Source organism: Meles meles, chromosome 11 (genome assembly GCF_922984935.1).
Source record: "Meles meles chromosome 11, mMelMel3.1 paternal haplotype, whole genome shotgun sequence".
NCBI classification, from domain to species: Eukaryota; Metazoa; Chordata; class Mammalia; order Carnivora; family Mustelidae; genus Meles; species Meles meles.
Genome location: NC_060076.1, coordinates 4,527,016 through 4,539,388, shown reverse-complemented (window position 1 = coordinate 4,539,388; position 12,373 = coordinate 4,527,016). Strand labels below are relative to the sequence as shown.

Genomic DNA, 12,373 nt, shown 5'->3' with positions numbered 1-12,373 from the left:
AACCTTGTCTTAACAGCAAGCTGCCCCGAGGTGAGATCCGAATGTGCAGGCGCGGTCCTGGGTGCCAACAGTACACACGACGCATGGGAAACGAAAGAGAAAGGTGTGAGCAGGAAATGCCGACAATAACCTCCCTCTGCCCGGACCGAACAGCTTGCGCTCTGAGGCTGCCTGCCCATCAGAGATTCTCAGCATCTCACCCAGGCGAAGAGAGCCTGAGAAGCCCAGGGGTCTGTCGGGAGCGCGCCTCCCTCACCGACCTCAGTGCCTACCATGCTGCGGGGAAATGAGCTGGGTAGGGGCTGGCTTGGCCCGGGGCAGCATGTCCCGTCCACAGTTGACCAAGCCTGAGGGCTGTGCTAAGATCTCCAAGATGGGCAAGACACTTCAGGAACACTACTGGCCACAATGAGAGGGCTTTAATCGGCTTCCGAACAAACCACCTCCTTTGATGGGTGGCGGACGTCGTCTGGTCACAAACGGGCAGCTGGTACAAAGCATGTCTGTAGGATTAAATAACGAACATCTGGGACAGCACCTCTTGTCCTGTCCCAAAGTGGGCAGCGACCTGGGATTCATTCCCAAGAAAGAAACCAGAGCATGTGGTCACCACAGCAGTTTGCCCATTTAGGGACACCGGAACACATTCCTCTCTCCTCGAAGTTAGGGAGTGGGAGGCTGGCTTTTCATGTAGGTTCTGCCACTAACTGGTTTGGTCAAACAGGCAAAGCATACTTCCTCTTGGCCTCTTTTCTCATCTGGAAAAGAAGGGCAATAAGCATAGATCAGTGGTTCTCAAAAGTCCCGTCCTCAAACAGCAGTGGCAACAGCGGCCTCGCCTATGGAATGGTTAGAAACGGGATCTCCTGGGCCCCAGGCCATACCCGCTGGATCAGAAGCTCTGGGGGTGTGGCCCAGCCATCCGCTGTCCCCAGCCCTCCAGGTGCCTCTGACACACACTGAGTCTGAGACCCACTGGCCTGGCTGATTTCCCTACCTACTTAGTCTCAGAAAGCTATCCTTCTTTAACCCTTCCCTGCCTGTACTGCTACTGACTTCACTTTCCAGTGAGTATTGACAAAGTGTCTACACCGTGCCAGACACCGGGGACTCCTGGGGCACAACCCCAAGCCCACTTGGTGGCAGGCACATGGGAAAGCTCTGAAGATGATGGACAAGCACAGGGCCTGTTTTCTGGCTACCTTCCTTTCTAACTGTCTTCCTACAAAACTTACTCTACTTTTAGAAATAAGCTGTTCAGCATACAAGGAGAGATGCAAGGTACCAGCAAATAAAACATTATTATATTGCTACTGATGAAAGAAATAGATTATATATGTCCAATCATTTTTTTTAAGATTTCATTTATTTATTTGACAGAGAGAGACACACAGCGAGAGGGAACACAAGCAGGGGGAGTGGGAGAGGGAGAAGCAGGCCTCCCGCTGAGTAGGGAGCCGATGCAGGGCCCAAAACCAGGACCCTGGGGATCATGACTTGAGCTGAAGGAAGATGCTTAACGACTGAGCCACCCAGGTGCCCCCATATATGTCCAATTAAATAAGCATCAAAATCAACTGGAAAATTTCTGGAAGGAAATACAAACACAAATAACATTTCTTTTCTCCTAAAACTATTTTAGTGACTCACAGTGTTCACAAGTCTTGAATGTTATTCTAGGCAACAAATAAAACGCCAAGTGACATTTTTGGCAGTCCATTTTGCTTTGGGAGGTACACACAGGAAATGCAAAAGCAAAAACAAAGGCGCAAATGCTCTACCCTAAGAGGAAAGACGCAACCAAACTACCTTAACGTTAAAAATGGAACTAAACTTAGCTTCCTCGGTCACGCCTCGGGGGTCATGGTAAAAGCATCTGCCGAGAATCTTCCTCCTCTCCCCTCTGTCCAGTGAGCAAGGAGGGCAAAGGAAACGCAGCCAGAAGGCAAGCCAGGGGTGCAGCTGTAGCCATCGGTCGTTAACACACACGGGGCAGAGAGCCTTCGGTCGCTATGGGTCCCACAGACGCTGTCTTGGTTCGAACAAAATTCTCCTCAGTCGGTACTGTGCCACAGGACTGGACTCCTTAGAGGAGACGTGGACATCAGAGTTCTCCCCCAGTGCACAGGTCAACAAGCTCTTGTCTACGTTGGTTAAAACATGTACCTAATCACTGACATAACCCACAGCTGCTTCTACCCAGAAGGGGGGGCCGGGTGGCCAAGGCCAACGACAGAATTAAGGCACAAAGTGACAAAGCAACCCTCCCCACCAATGCAGGGATTTCTCTAGGCAACCCTAACCACAAAACAAGAGGGTTTAAAAGAGAAGAGAATCAGAAGCTTGAAATTCAAGATTTACTGCAACTGAGCCATGGATGGTTGGCTCTGAGTTTCCTAGTAGCAAAGGTAAAAAGGGATTAATTTGATCTTCCAAAGAAAAGACATGAGCTCAACAGAAGAGGACAGCTTTTCCCCGGTACGACGCTCCAGAAGAAATTTCAGGGAGGCTATAAAGCAACACCATGAATTTGGTCTTCAGTCTTGGTTTTACATGATCTACAATGCTCTTCAAGTAGCCACTTGATATCTGTTCTCTACTAAAAAAAATGAATAGCCCAAAAACTATTTGTGAATACATTTCTTAGGTTTACCCTCAATTATCAATATGACCCTGTCTTTTGTTTCCAGGAGCTCCAAGTAAATATAGAATCCGCCCTTAAAGAACTAAAATAAATGGGGTTTTCCCCACCTATTTTTGGCAGAAGTGAGATGTCAGTCACATCGACACTGAGTTCTGAGGCCTGAACTCCGTGTGGTTAGAGCGCTGACCACTCAGGCCCAACGTGCTCTTTGCCCACAGGAACGGGGCGCCCTCCGGTACCGCCAGAACCTCAGCAGGCAGAAGAAAGCCCAAGCGGACGGCCCCCTGGAGGCCAGCCCTCACAGCTACAGAAGGTGGCGGACTGGGGCAGGAGAACCAGGAGCCCGCTTCCTCCTCAGAGACCCTTTCTTCAAGGAGCCCAAGGCTCAGTCGGGCAGCCGGGATTAGAGGGAGGCTACAGGGGGGTTGGGCCATTTTCCGCAGCTTAAGGAAAACTGGATGAGGTCTAGGAAGGCAGCAGCCAGACCAAACAGACCAGCAGGCTCAAAACAAACCACAAGGTCAGGAACTCTTCAGCCTGGAGGAGTGTCATGGGCAGAACAGCGTGAACGAGAATGCCACTGTCGGTCTGGCCCCCAAATGCTGGAATGGGCCCCCCCCCCCGCTTTGAAGCTGCAGTGAAGCAGGCCCAGAAGGGGAACTCGGTGTGGACGAGAAGGGGGCAGGTGGACCTGCATGAAGGAAGAGGGACGATAAGCGTGGCAGCTGGGGCTGACTGGGGCCCTACCCTGCATGTGCGCTTCGCAGGAGAACGCTGGGCTGGTGTCGGGCGCCCACTTCGTCCCACGAGGCGGCCATCAGCAGGCCATGAGCAAGGCGCCTGCTGGCAGGGGCTCATGAGCAGTCCCTTGTTGGCGCCACGGAAACGGCTGCCGGAGCCACCGGGGCATCTGACGGCCAGACGAGACAGGGCGAACGAAGGCCTACAGGCTCACCAGGGCTGTGACCAGAGCGCCCATCGGAAGGCAGGACGCGGGCTCAGCGTCACCCCGGTAGTTCGGCCTCTTCCTGGAGGCCAGTTTCTGAGAAGGGGAACAGCGCTCTTGAGGTGAAATTCCATGGTAACCAGGCGGGGACAGGCCCACGGGTCACACGTGCAGTCGGGCCCGGCTGGACCACTACCGAGCTCAGAAAACCTGCACGATTAGCTTCCCACCCTCGACCAGCAGAACGGAGACAAACAACAGCATCCGCAACAAAGGGCTGTTGTGAGCAGCAAATGAGAAAACATTTACCCAAGAACCAAGCTTTTTTACAGGAGTACCCGCAGCAGACAGGGGTCCTACCTCTGCTGGCCGCTTCTGCTTCGGCACAAAATAACAAACACCAAGGGCTATTTTTAGCCCCCCACTTTGCTCCAGGAGGTACAGAGAGGAAATGTTAAAGCAAAACGTAAAACGCTCTACTGCACGAGCAAAGACCTTCTCGACCTCTCTGACTGCGCTTTTACGGCGGGGGCTAACCACCCGCAGACGCACGCCCGGGCAGACAGACTTACCGTGTGTGTGCTCTTGTTCTCCTGAACCATCTGAGGGTCAGTCCCACACCGACACCGACCACGGCGTGCCCCTAAACTCCGCCGTGGGCACTTCCCACAGACGCAGGCACTCTCCCGTGTCGCTGCAGTGCGGCCGGCAACCCATCAACCATCAGCACCACGCTTTCAGGAAGCTTCCACTCCGTCCACTTCGGTCAAGTGACCGATGATTTGAGGATTTAAGGACAACTCTCAAGGGGTGGGGGGTTGGGGGGGGTGAGGCCCAACCTACCACAGATTCCTGGAATTAGCTTGGATTTGTATAATGTTCAATAGGAACCAGTAACAACTGGGGTGAACTCTCTATGCCTTGTGCTGTTTTGCTATGGCTGTGTGACAAAAAACATGTGCATTTATGATGTCACACTCTCTGTGGGTCAGTCAGGGTCCGGCGATGTGCATTTAAATGGGTCCTCTGCAAGGCTGCCGTCAAGGTGCTGGCAGGGCTGAGATCTCACATGGTGCTTAACCAGGGAAGGGCCTGTGTCCACGCTCCCTCACGGAGCCGGCAGAATTAACTTCCTTGGAGACAGAAGGGTAAGGGCTCTGGCTTCTTGCTGGCTGGAGGATGGAGGCTGCCCTCAGGTCCCTGCGACATGGAACGCCTTACTGGTCCAACACAAAGGGCGATGTCTCCAGAGTGTGTCTGCTATAGCAAGAGTCTCATAAACCATCCCATCACCTCTGCCATACTCTCTGGGTTGGCCCTGTTCACAGGTCCCTTCAGCTCAACAGACAACGGCGGGAACATGAGGAAGCCCCCTGAAGGGCCGCCTGCCACAGGATTAGTTTCTTCACAACTATCGAATCAGATCCCGTTTATAGTTCAATGCAAACGAAACTAAAACCTTCCCAACGCGGAGGTGAACAACGCTGGCGGAGCGCATGGCCGACGGTCTCCTGAGACTGCGCCGCCAGGCACGATGCCGTGCGGAGAGCCGCAGGGCAGTGTTCTGGGTTCTTGCTCTCTACCACTGTTCTCTCCTGAATCACTAGGACATTGTAGCTTCCCGGCAGTAGAACCACATCGTCTGCAAATTAAGTCCAAAGTCTCGCTGTTCTTTTCTTCGCCAGCCCTCCACACCTGAAGTACAAAAAGTGTATGATGCATTCCACTGACCTCAGGTCAGCCCCATTATGTGCATTTGAAAAAACAGAGAGACAGGCAGAACGGGGAGGAAGGAAGGGAGAGGGAGAAGGATAAATATTTTGGGCAAGTCGCTCTCTCGTCCGTTAATAAGGATATGACCCCGGGTGACAGGCAAGAAAGGTACAGAGACTGATTCCCCCGTCCCTTCTTGCCTTCCGTGGTGTGAATGTCTCACCTCACTAATAGGATTCTAGTGTTTAAAGAAAACAATTTTCTTTTTAGAATATGGTGCCTAAATATAAAACAAATTCTTACATTTGCTTAAAGGAGGAGTCAGCAAATGTTTTCTTTAAAGGGCAAGAGAGTAAATATCTTCAGCTTTGTGGGGCACACAGTCTTTTTTAAACTACTTGACTCTGACATTTGGGTAGGAAAACAGTTCAGCTGATTTGTGAATAAACAGGTGTGGCTGTGTTCCAATAAAACTTTATTTACAAATGCAGGGAACCAAGTGCATTGGGCACTGATGGAGGGGGAAGGGGTGCTGAGCCCTGCTCTAAAGAAAGAGCATCCTTTTAATTCTGAAAGGATAACTGACTTTGCTAGTCTTCCACTGGGATTTTTAAGAGTAATTGTGACTATGCACAATGACGGTCTTGTGTAATTTATTCAAACCCAGCCCCTCGGCCTGTATCAAGTACAGCTCCATTACACGGCCTGGCACCGACGCGGACAGCTGTCGTCAAATCGGCCCTGGAACTACTGTGAAGCCGCTGTCCAGACCATCTAGGACCTGCTCAGAAATTACTGCTTAAGCAACTGTTTCATCTCAGACACCTTTGCTGACCCCCTGGGCTGGTCACTGGGCCAGAGATCCTGTGACCACCCCACCGTGCTGCTGGTTGGGCTGATGGCCTCTGTTTTCCGCTGGGCGGTGAGAGGCCTGGCTGTGTCTATTTGGCTCACTACTATATCCCCAGTGCCCGGCATAGTGCTAGACACATCGCAAGTCCTCATTAACAGCTGCTGAATGAAGTAGAAGACTGGGTCCCATCACAAGCTTTCTCCGCCCCCAGAAACTCTTCATTCTTGGCACTTAAACGGCACTACAAGGGCACACGGTACTTAGTCTAGGAGCGGGTCTGGTACAAAGGAAGATACAAAAGAAGCTGAACATTTCAACTGTTGAGGTTCAAGACTATACAAAAATAATAAAATTACCAATAGTATCAGTCGGTTTATTAAAAAAAGAAAGGAAGGAAGGGAGGGAGGGAGGAAGAAAGAAAAAAAAGGAAACAACAGGCCCCAAATGGAGTCAAGGGCCCCGCACAACAGCAAACCAAGGGGTGACATCAGGAATGTGACCATTAAGCACTCAGTCTGAATTTCCTGATCTGAGCTGGAAAGGTAATCTGCATGACAGACCCCCATGCAGCCCCCAAAGAAAGACGACCTAGCCCAAAAGGATCCTTTCTTTTCTTTTACTAATAGCTTCCGAGTCCCGCCCTACTTCTGCCTAAAAAGCCCTTCCATTTCACACATTTTTTTTTTAAGATTTTATTTATCTATTTGAGAGAGAGAGAGAGTGAGAAAGCATGAGAGGGGAGAAGCAAACTCCCCGTGGAGCTGGGAGCCCCATGTGGGACTCAATCCCAGGACTCCAGCATCATGACCTGAGCCGAAGGCAGTTGCTCAACCCACCGAGGCACTCAGGCACCCCCATTTCACACATCTTCTCCAAGCTTGTTTCTACTTGCTAGATGGGATGCTGCCCAATTCAAGAATGTTCAAAAAAGCCAATTAGATCTTCATTTACTCAGCTGGATTTTGTTTAACACGTAAGTCAAACCATTAGCCACTGGCTTCTCAACAAGACTGGAAAATTGGAGAACGCAAGCCCAAGCAATGGATTCAATTAATAATCAGTTTTTGAGTACCAATCAAGTAACCTACCCAGGGAATTCTTTTCACCCTCCCCTCATGCCCGTTCTCAGCTGAGTATATTCCCCCTTAGATTTCGTTTTTTTTAAAAAATGTCTCGGGGCGCCTGTGTGGCTCAGTTAGTTAAGCGCCTGCCTTTAGTTCAGGTCATGATCCCTGGGTCCCAGGATCCAGGCGCAAATCCAGCTCCTTGCTCAATGGGGAGTCTGCTTCTCTCTCTGCCTGCCACTCACCCTGCTTGTGCTCGTGCTCTCTCTCATACTCCCTCTGACAAATCAATAGATCGATCTTTATTTTTTTAAAAGACTTAATTTATTTGACAGAGATCACAAGTAGGCAGAGAGGCAGACAGAGGGGGAAGGAGAAGCAGGCTCCCTGCTTCGAGCAGACAGCCCGAAGCAAGGCTCCATCCCAGGACCCTGAGATCATGACCTGAGCCGAAGGCAGAGGCTTAACCCACTGAGCCACCCAGGCGCCCCAACAGATCAATCTTTAAAAAAAAAAGTCTCAAGAGTTACCTGTACGGTGGTCCTCAGCTTTCTTAATTGGAAGAAGTAAAGGAGACATGGAAGGACATTAGCCCATTTGTACAACCAGCTTCCAGGGATCCTTTTTAGAACTCAGAAGGTGCCCAGCTCCTGGGATGGCGCCAAGGATGACAAGTTTAAATGTAGTTGGCAGGGGCCCCTGGGTGGCTCAGTGGATTGAGCCTCTGCCTTCAGCTCAGGTCATGATCCCAGGGTCCTGGGATCGAGCCCCGCTTCAGGCTCTCTGCTCAGCGGGGAGGCTGCTTCCCCCTCTCTCTCTCTGCCTGCCTCTCTGCCTACTTGTGATCTCTATCTGTCAAATAAATAAATAAATAAAATCTTAAAAAAAAATAAATGTAGTTGGCAAATACTTAATGCCAAGGCAGAGATCCCATCTTCCCTCCCTTCATGCTATCTATCCAAGGGTGTCCACCCACATGCCTTAAAAGAAGTTCATTTTCATATAAATAGAAAAATCAACTTGTCAACCTTGATACCGCATCACCACGGGTCCCATGCACTGGATGGCAACACCCTGGCGGCTGCCTGTAGCAAGCATTAATTACCCACAGGAGCAGGGACACAGCAGTTCTTCCAATAAATCATGGGAGTCACTCATGAATGGAGGTTTCCTGGGACCTCCTAATAGAAAACATTCTCATTAGGAGCCCAATTGCCCATGAAAAGAAATAAAATGAGCCTCAGCCAGGTCTCTGGTCCCTTCCGAAGGTCAGGACGTGCGCAGTTATCCCCCTGAGCGGAGCCCCAGAGACGAGCTGCACCAGAGAGGTCATGCCAGGCGAAGGGGCATGAGACGTGGAGCACTGTCCCTCCAAACCGCTCCTTCGAGCAGCCCCTCAAATCCCACAGGTTAAGAACTTCAGGAAGAACTAACCTGCACACACCTGCAACAAGTTTTGCTCCTGTGGTTAACAAAAACGGGAGAGCCCTAAAGGAACCATACTTCACTGTTCATATTTAAACCAAATAAACAGGGTTTCCTCCCCTACTTCTTATCTCAAGGCACTGTGCGCACCCGTTAACACAAGCTAGAAATCTGGCCGTCATCCCTGACCCACCTCACTCCCTGTTATCCTTCAACTGCCACCGTTAGCAAGTCCTGCCCGTCACCTCCAAATACCAGAGACCCTGTCCACTGTGGCCACCCCGTCCACACTGCATCAGCTGCTGGGACGGCTCGCTCGGCAGCCAGGTTCCCTCCTGCTGCTCCGGGGCATTCTCCCACCGAAGCTGGGGTAATCTTATCAGAGCACAAATCGGAAGTCCGTCCTCAATCACGCTTTCACAAACGCACACACGCGGCCCACTTAAAACACTGGTGGTGCCTGGGTGGCTCAGCTGCTGAGTCCCACATGGGGCTCCCTGCTCAGCGGGAAGCCTGCTTCTCCCTCTGCCCCTCACCCCATTCTCATGCTCTCTCTGTCAAATAAATAAAATCTTCAAAGAAAAAAACCCACAAAACACAAAAAAACCTCTATGGCTTTTCAGCTTGTCAACAAAGGCTCGGGTCATCTTCCACGGAGGGCTCCTCCCCTCTCCCACCCTTTTGCCTCAGGACCTTCACACAAGGCTTCCTCATCTAGACAGTCCCCACCCCCACCCCCAGGCCCACCTCACTTCGCCTAGTTAACCCTGACTTAACTCTTCAGATCTGGCTCTGACCTGTCACAGAAGTTACTCGTCTACAATTCTGAACCACCTTGGGGCTATTTGGGTTTCCGCCTTTCTCAACTAAGGACCCTGACAGGAGAGAATGAGGCCTGAGACGCTAAGGCCGGTACCTGCCGGGTGTAACGAGTGAACTCTCTCTGGAGCAACTTGAAGGACCTGGGCTGTGGCCCACCCCCCGGCAGATCTGAGAACACAGTCTCTCAGTTCTGTGTCCCGTGGTCCCGATAAAGAACTCAGGTGCGGAAAGATTTGTGCCTAATGGGATCTGACACGAAGGAGGTACTGAAGTAGTTGTCAATTGAAAATGAAAAAAGAAGTTAACCAATGAACTACCCACTCAATGCTTCCTTTCACTGCCCTGGGACCCCTGAAATTTCAAGCTCAGGCCAATGAGCTCTCCAGCTGGGCACCGCCGCCCACACCTCCTCGTCTGCACGAGACCCCTGAAACCACTCACGTGATACCACACACCACACACAACGGCCAGCCAGGGCTCAGGAACAATGGATCCCAGGACACTTTGCACAAGCTTTGGAGCCAAAGGGGGGGGGGGTGGTGGTGGATGCCAGTTCCAGCTAGGCCACTTGGGATAACCTTGAGTAAATTTAATTCCAAAACCATTTCCTACCTGAAAATGGGGATGATACCACCATTTTAGCCATGGCTCCTCCGTAGCAAGGAACAGAAACCCAGTGAACATGTTCAAGTAAAAAGAAAGGTTTATGATAAAGAAGACTACAGGGAGACTCCTGGGAATCCAAGGACAGCTAAACATCCAGCTGTCCAGAAGGCCAGGAACGAAGAAGGCAGGCAGCCCTGAGAACCAGCAGGCCTCATTTTCTTGCTGTCTCTCTGCACCTGCCTCCATTCTCCCCTGCAGCCCACTCCCAGAGAGAGCTCCCTCGCTTCTACAGCTTTAAAAACAATCTTTCTGCCAAGACTCCTAAGTGTGTATCTCTAGTACAGATCTTCCTCCTTTCAAGACTTCTCTGCCTAGCTATGCACTCAGTATCTCTACTCGGATATCTAGAAGGCACGGCTAACTGACCTCCAGCCTTCCTCCACAGCTCTCCCCTTGAGTGAATTGATGGCAGTTCCATCCTTACAGTTGGCTGCTCAAGCCAAAACCCTTGGGGTCATCCTTGACTCCTCTTTTTCTACTAGAAACCCATGGGCCACGAAGATGGAGGCCTATAACCTAAGTGACTGAAACAAGGCCCAGCACACAGCAGGTGCTCGAACCAGTATGGTAAACACATGCACGAGATGCTCCTGAACTACTACCTTACCTCCTCATCATCTGGGACGACAGCATGGTTGCCTGCCTCCCATTCTGTAAGCCTCTTCAGCTCAAGTGCCCACCAGGGATCACACAGTCTAACGCCTGGATCAAGCTCCTACGCCAGAACCAATTGGCGCAGCTCGTCTTTCCAAGGCAGGCCACAGGACGTAGGTCAGCGGCCAGCTGCCCGGGGAAGAGCCATTAAGTACAGAGGGTCCTCAGGGTGAGACCGAAAAGGAGCATGGCCATCTGGAGCCATTCGGGGAGGGGCAGCACAAGCTCTCCACAGACAAGCACACTGCTGTGTTAGAGCGCGAGTCAGATCAAACCAGACGCTGAGCCCCCAGTGCTGACCTTGGCGGGGGCTATGGTAGTGAGTGGTGTTCTGCAGTGGCTGGCCCACCCGGAAGGGCTGCATCTTCCTCTCAGGTCACGTGAACTCTCCCACTCCTTAACAGACTTGGTGACACGGTGAACTGGTACAGACACTTAGCACCAGAGGAACTGACTGCATTTTTGATTGATTGAATTGATTGACTGAATTGATTGCCTTTGCAGGCAAGAAGATTTGATAATCACCCACAGACGGGAGGATTTCAATGAGCTGGAGGTCCTGGCCCAGGTCCTGGCCAGGGCTGTGTCACCGAAGCCTTACCCAGGGCGGGAGGAGCTGTTTCCAAGCTCAATACCCACCCCCGTGCTGTTCACAGGGAACCTGGGCTCCTCACCTCCGGAGCCTCTTCCTTCCACCTAGCAGCTGCCCCTCCCCAGAGCAGAGGACCCAAGGCAGCCAGGAGGCAGAGCCCAGCCACAGTCAGAAATCACACACCAGGCACGGTCTCTGCAGTGGTCACCCGGTCACAAGATCAACCCGAGACAAGACGGGAGGGGACTACGTCTGGGCTCGGGGATATCACAAAGCAGGCAACGCTGGGCTGTCTTGGAGCCTGCCCCCACAGGCTGTTCATGCAGACCAAGGCTTGTTTCCGGAAGGCTCAGAAAATGAAGAACACGTGATAGAGACGATGTGCGGCCCACAAAGCCGACATTTAGCATACGACTCTGCAGAGAAAAGGTTTGATCACGCCCTGATATATTACAGATTTAAGGGATTTCAAGGGTAATTTTGACTATACGCAATGTTCCCTTTTATACCCTGATCTTAGAAACTAGCCCACAGGTAAACAATCCTACTGACACAGGTGCTCACCAAGCCACAGCTCCGGGTATACAATCTCAGAAATGAAGCTGAGCACTAAGGAAATAATCCACCGCACCCTGCCCTAAGTAGGTGCTTGATAAACACAAGCGCAGTGAACGAATGACTAAATGAGTAAGCACTGCAAGGACGCATCTTGAAAGCACAGAGTAATCATGGCAGTGGGGAAAATCTTTAACAAATGATTTACCGTGTAAACAAGACGCGGTCTTCCATAGGAAGCACAGTCACAGGGGAGACGTGCGGGGGGCTAGCTCTCCGCCAAGTCCTCCCTCCCGCGCCCCTCACACCGTCGGGCCGTCGTCATTAGCTGCCTTCCTTTTACAGACAAGCATACCGAACCGGACAGAAATTAAGTAATTTCCCCGAGGTTACATGATAAATAAGTAGCGGGACCATTTACTTTCACAGCAAAGTCTAT

General features: G+C 51.4%; 1 protein-coding gene across 12 annotated transcripts in view; it reads right to left on the bottom strand.

The window, feature by feature from the left end:
- The window catches only part of RAPGEF1 (Rap guanine nucleotide exchange factor 1), a 136,248-nt gene that overhangs the window by 89,403 nt on the left and 34,472 nt on the right, over positions 1–12,373 (bottom strand). The window lies entirely within an intron of this gene.